This window comes from Tupaia chinensis, unplaced genomic scaffold (assembly GCF_000334495.1).
Source record: "Tupaia chinensis unplaced genomic scaffold, TupChi_1.0 Scaffold000259_1, whole genome shotgun sequence".
NCBI classification, from domain to species: Eukaryota; Metazoa; Chordata; class Mammalia; order Scandentia; family Tupaiidae; genus Tupaia; species Tupaia belangeri.
The window spans coordinates 1176652-1176921 of record NW_006159739.1 but is presented as its reverse complement, the minus strand read 5'-3'; positions in this window follow the sequence as shown (position 1 = coordinate 1176921).

Here is a 270-nt window from a genome sequence, read left to right as displayed (position 1 = left end):
GTAGAGAACCTAAACACTGGTCCAGAGATAGGAAGTAGCTGACATCGGGTTAGAAGGTGTTTTTCCCCAAAGTGAACTGCAGGTCAAAAGTCAGCAAACACCCGGAGTAATCAGAACAGAGGCTGGGTGATTCTTCCCACCAGCTAAGGGCCGCGCAGGCGCCTGAGCGTGCTCTGTCCGGCGCACTCAGGGCCGGCTCCTCCGCCCATCGGATGTTCCTCCCAAGCCCGCCTCTCCCCGTGCCCCGCCCCATCCCTCCCTGGTCCCGCT